Here is a 312-nt window from a genome sequence, read left to right as displayed (position 1 = left end):
AAAAAAAAAGGAAAAAACCCCCAAACACCCCAAAATGCAGTTGTTTTTTAGCTAAATACTCCACTTGTACAAACTAGGATGTCGCTCTCTGGCACTCCCCTGAGCTCTTTGAGACTCATTTCTGGCTTCCTGATGGATTTACCCTGCTTTTCCTTATGTAAGTTGTCCTGAGGATGTCCCCAGTAGCTCCTACTCGCAAACACAGGTGCAGTGTTGCTTTTGCTGGGCAGTATTTTCCTTTCCTTTGTCCTGGATTTGTTTGAGTTGGCCACTCTGTGCCATGGGGACAGTGGGGACAGGACAGAAGGTCAC

The sequence above is a fragment of the Acanthisitta chloris genome, unplaced genomic scaffold (assembly GCF_000695815.1).
Source record: "Acanthisitta chloris isolate BGI_N310 unplaced genomic scaffold, ASM69581v1 scaffold7793, whole genome shotgun sequence".
Lineage (NCBI taxonomy): Eukaryota > Metazoa > Chordata > Aves > Passeriformes > Acanthisittidae > Acanthisitta > Acanthisitta chloris.
This window is presented reverse-complemented; position numbering follows the sequence as displayed.